Source organism: Pinus tabuliformis, chromosome J (genome assembly GCF_031772625.1).
Source record: "Pinus tabuliformis cultivar Carrire ecotype Pingquan chromosome J, CPIR1, whole genome shotgun sequence".
Taxonomy (NCBI): Eukaryota; Viridiplantae; Streptophyta; class Pinopsida; order Pinales; family Pinaceae; genus Pinus; species Pinus tabuliformis.
In genome coordinates this window covers 296,366,176-296,373,786 of record NC_142295.1, presented here as the reverse complement: position 1 = coordinate 296,373,786, position 7,611 = coordinate 296,366,176, and positions in this window count along the sequence as shown.

The window sequence follows — 7,611 nt, the reverse complement described above, 5'->3', positions numbered from 1 at the left end:
TCTGTAATGGAGAAGTTGGACTTAGATATTACCAGGCCATACAAAGACTTATTCTCTTTTGATTCAAGCCAGGTCAGATGTCTAGGTTTGATCAAAGATTTATGTGTTTTATTAGTTCAATACCCTACCAAGAAAATTTTAATGGATGTAGTGGTAGCTGACATACCACCAAAATATGGCATGTTGCTGTCTAGATCTTGGGGTGCAAAGCTCCAGGGATCTTTACAGCTGGACATGTCCTATGCTACTATTTCCATATTTGGTCAACCAAAGAGATTGTATCGAGAAACTCTAATGAAATACGTGGTAAGTAGTCAGGAGAAACCCCAGAATTTTCCCATCTATTCCATGCATTCTGACATGGACTCCTTCATTCTATATAATGCTGAAAATAACCCTTCAACTGATGTCAAGGTTTTAGCACTTGAACAAGAAAAAGTTATACACCAAAAATCCAGTGTTCAAATTCAAGAAATTTCTGTGAACAATGACATATCAGACACTCAAGAGAAACCAGATGAAATTCAAAAGCCAGATTTCCCTAATAAACAAATTTCTGAGACTCCTAAAATTAACTATGAACATGAGATCCTCTGGTACTTAGAATTTGATGGTTCAGTCAATAAATTAGGGGTAGGAGCAGGAATCTGGGTACACAATCTAGAAAATGATCATGCTGAAGGACATGCTTACAGATTAAACTTCAAATGTACCAATAATATGGCTGAATATGAAGCCCTCTTGCTAGGACTTAAATTGATCAAAAATTTATGGGCCGTTAAACTATCAGTTTTGGGAGATTCTAATCTAGTCATTCAATAGATAAAAGGCAATTTCCTCACAAATGATCCTAGATTAAGATCCTACAGAAGGGCAGCAGTTGAGATCCTTAATACATTTCTTGAAACACAGCTGGCCAAAATTTCAAGAAAACATAATTTGCATGCTCACAGTTTAGCAACATTTGCCAGCACTTGTAAATTATCTTTTGAACCCAATCATCAGTTTACAGCTAAGATTAGACACAGGCCAGCCATACCAGACAATGTAAAGAATTGACAAGTGTTTAACAATGATATTCAGATTAACAATTTCTTGACCCTAGAGGAAGAATTTTCCAGCACTAATATAGACACGGACACTGTTGGTGAAGTTGATCAAATAGATAAAATTGAAATAGACATTTCAGCAGAAACTGCAACTCAAATACTTCACCCGACAAAATTTACCAAGAAAAAGTTGCAAGAGCTTAAAGAAATAGACATTGATGAGACTATTGGAGGAGAATCTGAAGTTATTGATTTAAAAGACAACTATTTGCCCACAGGATTAACTCCTTTGGAAGATTTCTTTGATTCTAATGATATCCCAAAGAAACCCAAAATGCAGCCTCTAAATGCAGATATTGAGGACTGTAACATAGGAACTGAAGAAAATCCTAAAATGATAAAACTATCCAAAACTCTGCCCCCTGACCAAAAGCTTAAATATGTTGAACTCTTCAAGGAATTCTAGGATGTTTTTGCATGGAGCTATGAAGATCTGAAATCTTATGACACCTCTGTGATTCAACATACAATACCCCTCAAAGAAAATCAGAAGCCATTCAAGCAAAAACTCAGAAGGGTCAACCCTGTACTATTCCCTTTAATTGAAAAAGAAGTCAAAAGAATGTATGAAGCTGGGATAATTGCTCCTATCAGGGTTTCAGAATGGGTGTATAATTTAGTGCCCACTAGGAAGAAAACAGGAGAAATCAGATTATGTGTTGACTTAAGGAATGTAAATAAGGTTTCTTTGAAAGACCATTACCCGTTACCTAAGATGGACCACATTTTACAAAGGGTAGTAGGTGCTTCTAGGATTTCACTGCTGGATGGTTTCTCAGGCTTCAACCAGATTCTAGTTCATCTTGATGATCAAGAAAAGACTGCTTTTACAACACCATGGGGAACTTTCAAATATGTGAAAATGCCATTTGGATTCAATAATGCAGGGGAAACCTTCCAACGAGCAATGGACATAGATTTTGCAAAAGAAATTCATGATTTTCTAGTCATATACCTAGATGACCTTACTGTGTTTTCGAAATCAGATCAACAACATTTAAATCATCTGAGACAAGTGTTTTTAACATGCAGAAAGTATGGTATATCATTAAACCCTAAGAAGTCATTATTCGGTCTAGAGGAAGGCAAAATGTTGGGCCATATAATCTCCAAATATGGCATCGAATTTGACCCTAATAGAATAGAAGCCATTTTTCAAATATCCCATCCCAGAAATATCAAAGAACTTCAAGCTTTCCTAGGGAAAATTAACTTTTTAAGAAGATTCATACCTAATTTGGCTGAATTAATCAGATTGCTGAATAATATGTTGAAAAAGGATTCCAAGGTTAAATGGACAGTAGAAGCTAAACAAGCATTTGAAGAAATCAAAATGGCTTTGACCAAAACACCAGTCCTTACAAGCCCAAAATTTGACAGAGACTTCATAATCTTTTCATTCGCATTAGAACACACCATTGCTGCTGTTTTACTACAAAAATATGATCAAGGATCTGAAAAACCCATAGCCTTTTTTAGTAAAGCCCTTAGAGATGCACCACTAAAATACCCAATCATGGAAAAACAAGCTTATGCACTTGTAAAAGCTATCAAAAACTTCAAAGTCTACATATTATATTCCCATATAATAACCTATGTACCAAATGCTATTGTCAAAGATATCCTGACCCAAGAGAGGTAAATGGATTGCTACTATATTGGAGTATGAAATTGAAATAAAACCTACAAAGCTAATAAAAGGACAGGGATTAGCTAAACTTATGACTGAAACAAACTTTCAAGCCCTAGACATCAATGAGCTAGATAACGAGCAGGAGATGGCGACTCCACAAATCAGCCAGGCCTTCCTAGAATCACCTTGGTATGCTGATATATCTTATGTGTTATTAAACCTACAGGCTCCTCCAGGGTTATCCAAAACAAAGAAAAGGTTTTTAAAAATGAAAGCTTCAAAGTTTTGTATTTTAGACAGTGCTCTTTTTTGGAAAAATCATGAAGGTGTTCTATTAAATTGTCTAATAAAATATGAAGCTGACAAGGTACTCAAAGAATTTCATGCAGGGGATTGTGGTAGACATCTGTACTAGAAATCAACTGCAGACAAAATCCTAAGGGCTGGATTTTACTGGCCAACTTTATTTGCTGATGTCAAAAAGTTTGTCACTGCTTGCCATAAATGTCAAATTTTTGAAGGCAAGAGGAAACTTTTACCTCTACCCCTTAGACCAATTTCCACTAAAAGACCGTTCCAACAATGGGGTTTAGACTTCATTGGGGAAATCCATCCTCCCTCTTCTGGTCAGCATAAATGGATCCTCACTGCTATAGGTTATTTCACTAAATGGATAGAAGCCATCCCTTGCAGACAAGCCAATGATACAGTGATCATACAATTCTTAGAAACCAACATCTTGTCCAGATTTGGTTGTCCTGAAAAGATTATAACTGACAATGCTGCTGCTTTCAAATCCAAGAAAATGATAAGTTTTTGTCACAAGTACCACATCACCTTAGGCCACTCCACAGCATATTACCCTCAAGGTAATGGTCTAGCTGAGTCCTCCAATAAAAGCCTGATCAATATTATTAAGAAAGTATTGGAAGAAAACAAGAAAAACTGGCATAAGAAACTTACTAATGCACTATGGGCAGACAGATTAACTACCAAGAGATCCATTGGAACTAGTCCCTATGAGATAGTGTATGGTATGGAGGCTATATTTCCTTCCTCCTTGGGAATCCCTATAATGAAATTACTGCAAGAAGCTCAGGTGGAACCCAATGATATTCAAAGAAGAATAAATCAGACCATCCACTTGCAGCAGACTAGGGAAGAGGTATACCAAAGATCCCAAGTATTACAAGAAAAGCTCAAGAAAATATTTGATAAGAGGACCAAGGCAGAAGATTTTTACCTAGGGGACAAAGTTTTAAAATGGGATTCTAGGAGAGAAGACAAAGGAAAACACGGCAAGTTTGATTTCCTATCGAAGGGACCTTTTATTATCCAGGCTTCACAAGGCAACAATACTTACTTTCTAAAAAACATGGATGGTGCAGAAGTAGAAGAAGGGCCAGTTAATGGCTGAATGCTGAAACATTATTTTGATCTAGTTTGTTGATATATCCTAACTCTAACATCTACATAAGGAAGCTGCAGAAAATTTTAAAAAACAGTGAAGGAACTTTACCCTTTTTGTGTTGCTTCATTTCTATTTATCAGAGGTTGCAGAAGGAAACTTGGGATCAAAAACATAAGAAAAAAAGATCCAAGTAGACTATCCAAAATAGATGTACTATTGTTTAAATCAGCTCAAGAATAATGTGTATATTTTACATGATCCTTTTATACAGTTTTTTTTACTTTCAGCAAAGGAAGATTTCAGAGCACAGCAAGAGTTATTCATAAGGCCATCTGACCTGCTGTTCTTGACTTTCCAATAGGGAAAGCCATCCCCAAGTGGAGCCAGTGTTATGCTCCTATACCAATATGTGTCATATTTCATGATTGACTTGATTAGCTCTAATATGTACATAACTTTTCTTGATGCAAAGGTTTTCCATATTCTTAAAGAATCAAAAAATTTTAAAAATGAAAAGAGGGTATACTCTAAAAGAAAAATCAAAGGGTAAAAAGAATAATATGGTCAGAAAAAGAAAAGAAATGAACCTCAAATGAAAAGGACCAGGAAAGTGTGCAAGTCCAAATGCCACTACTATTGCATTTTCTGTAAATAAAGTATCATGTGCAGTTTGTTGAACTTTATGCTGTAGTTGATGAATGGCCAAACAACTTAATCTTGGCCAGTTCATGTTTGAATTTTCTGTTTTAGGGATAGAGGATAAAAATTTGTCCAAACTGTTTAAACTTGGTAGATAATTAGATAGGTAGAGAAGCAAAGGAGCTCAACAGTTTAATCTAAGCCCTTGGAAGAAATAAGTGAAGACTTAGATAGGCTTGTTATATAAAGAAAAGAAAAGCTGAAAAGGGTTTGCCAATCTAAGTGCACCCTCAGAAAAAGTAGAAAAAATGTTAGGTACAGTAGGCTGGGTAGGTAGTTTTGATGTTGCAGAAAGAGACTTATGATAGGTTTCACCTCTCAGAATGTTAAATCTTACTTCCATCACGGGTACTATGGCAGAGGCATGACTAACTTCCCTCATGTTTCCCTGAAAACATTTACTAACTTCCCTAATGATATTAAAATTTTCTTAATATCACCAAACAACTCCTTCCATCCATCTCATTTCATAACAAATCTAAGTAAAACCTTTTTTAATTAGGAAAATGTACAAATATCACAAAGACCCCTCTTTTCCCTATAGCCTAAGTTCATCACTTAGCGCTTCCCATTTCATAAATCACATTAATTAAACTCTAACTTTATTATATAAATCCCTTGTGAAATAATACCCTTCCCCGTAAATATGTATATATAACAAAGACCCTTATATTTTAATATCCCCGCCCTGGTTTATTATAACCATAAGACTGTTAAATCGCTGTTCAAATATGGATTAGCAGGTTTATTTGGAACCTGTTAAGAACCATAACCCACCACGCACTATTTTGAAATTAATTAACACCACATTAATTAATTAACAAATCACCCCGCCAACCAATAAACACAGCCCCGATATGTTTAATTAACGTTTATTATATTGGGCCCTGCACATTAACTCTCCACTATCTTCGCAGAGCATCGACCGTCAGATCCGGGCCCACTCATCCAATGGTCAATATGCATATTGCTACCCCCTCTGCCACTGCATTTTAACACTCGGGAGATTGGTGGTATCGCGCCCGTACCATGGACGCGTGTCGACCACCCAAGTGCTTGCGGCCCTCCCAACCGAAACCACTTTAGCCAATAAGCGGTGTGGGCAAAAAGCACTTACTGTCCTCTCGTTGACCCCTCGCTGACATCACTGCCATGTCACCATCCCATACCCCCGCTAAGCGACAAGATGTCCTGTCATGCTGACATCATCCGCTAATAAATGCCAAAAAATTACCTACCAACCCGAAATTTCATTAAAAAACAATGAAATTTCATTTTCGCTGTAAAATCTTTGTGTTCACTTTCCCATGCAAAAGAACAACTGAAGCCACTGTACCTACTTTCAACTGCCACCTGGTCGAGGAAACCACCAGCATCGTGCTCTATACTTCGTTATTCAACCTACATTTTCTCAATTTGCGTCTTTGATCAGGGTCAAAGGATGTCCAACAACGACAGAGCAGCCAGCGTGGAATATCAATGGAAGACAGCTACAAACCGACTTGCAGAACCTACCTCCGATACATTCAATAAAGAGGGAGCGACCAACACAGTGTCAATTTATTGTTTCCCTGTTTCCAAGACTGTTTGTCTCTATCTTTTGTAAAAGAAGCATTAATCATCACTAGATATTATCTCCTCTAGATATTTTGTAAGACATTTTGATATTTTGTATAAATACCCCCCAAAGCGAAGTATTTGGGGTTGGCTGATTGGGAAGTATTATCAAACTTTGCTATAATACAGAAATTTTGGAATAAAAAAGGCTGTTGGAACCATTTTTGTCTGGCCTACTGGATGAGGAATTGATGCTAAGGACCATGTTACAGAATTCTTGAATCATCTTATGGATCAATAAGTCCTTTCTAACTTGTGTTTTACAGTTTCTTCGTTTTCTATATCATCTATGTTTCATGATCTAAATAATAGAGAGAAAGAATAATTCAGAATTTGCTTGATTGCACTCTGTCTTCAGTCTTTATTATTTTCTGTGTTTTCTTCAGAATTAGTATAAACAGTGAATTCTTAATTGCTCCTGTTTCCCCTGATTCTTTCATCTTGAATATTTGCTAAGGAATTCTTAATTTCTCCTTAACAGTAATCATCCAGTTTCCCTCTATCAAATATGATGAAGGATTCTTAACTGCCCTTCACCCACTTGACCCCATTCCATCTGATTCCAACCTTTACATTGTTCCATATTTGATTACCTTGCTCTGTGATACCCTCCTCTGTTAAGAAACCGAATCTAGGAAGCTATCCTTCTTTGACTCCATCATGCCCAATGGATTGAAACTCTTCAGTTTTACGTCACTGTTCTATTGAATCTCCATCACTCCAACCAAACTCAAAACAAAACCCTTGTACTTCATAGCTAGCCTAATATATCTCAAAACAAAGCTAAATCATAAAGAGAGAGCCCTCTATGGATGCAGATTGGCTAGAATCTGTATCTAAAAGATTGGTCTGTGGTTACCTCAGTTGTATTCCCTTTCTTACAACTTTTGGGAACAACCTGAGTGATAACACAACTAATATGAAAAAATTATTCTTTTCATTTCAATGAAAGCTATCTAGTCTAGGGAAGAAGTGCAAACATTGATGCAACAATCAAATATGCAACCAACAATAGCTTCCTAACTAGATCTTTCAATTCCACAATTCCAATGAAACGATATAAAAGTAAATGAATTTTAATTCACTAAAGTTCACCTACATGGTTTTGTTTTCTTTTCAAATTATGAAGATGCACTTATCAA